This window comes from Acomys minous (genome assembly GCF_964271855.1).
Source record: "Acomys minous genome assembly, chromosome: 14".
In the NCBI taxonomy this organism is placed as follows: Eukaryota; Metazoa; Chordata; class Mammalia; order Rodentia; family Muridae; genus Acomys; species Acomys minous.
In genome coordinates, this window is record NC_140496.1 from 54,015,031 (window position 1) to 54,015,439 (window position 409).

At 47.7% G+C, this 409-nt stretch overlaps 1 long non-coding RNA gene across 2 annotated transcripts in view; it reads right to left on the reverse strand.

The window, feature by feature from the left end:
- The window catches only part of LOC311582655, an 8,642-nt gene continuing 8,233 nt past the window's right edge, over positions 1-409 (reverse strand). For both annotated transcript variants that reach the window (XR_014774182.1, XR_014774183.1), the window contains exon 3: positions 1-178. This is a non-coding gene — a long non-coding RNA (uncharacterized lncRNA). The remainder of the gene's footprint in view (positions 179-409) is intronic.

Here is a 409-nt window from a genome sequence, read left to right on the forward strand (position 1 = left end):
TTCACTTTATTTTATTGAGTCAGGGTTAGTGAAAGAGGGCTGGGAGGTAGGGAGAGTACCACCTGTGGGTCAGCAGAGGAGGGTCATCTTCTTATGCTGTGAGGATGAAGTTTCATCTGTCGGTCCAGACGGGCTGGCTTTTATCTTCAAGAAGAACCTTCTTTCTGGCCTCTCCCTCCTGCATGGAGGCAAGAAAGCAAGCAGAGAAAATGACCATCAAGTTGGGACCCACAAAGCAAGAGTCCATTCCACAAATGCTGACAGGAAGAAGAGAGAGAGAGAGGGAGAAGGAGAGAGAGAGAGCTGAATCAAATACACAATCATCTCACAGCCACCTTCCTTCCCACCCAGATAATAGAGCACTCCAATCAGAGTTTTAGGGAACACAATGCTTCCTAATGTCTCCTCC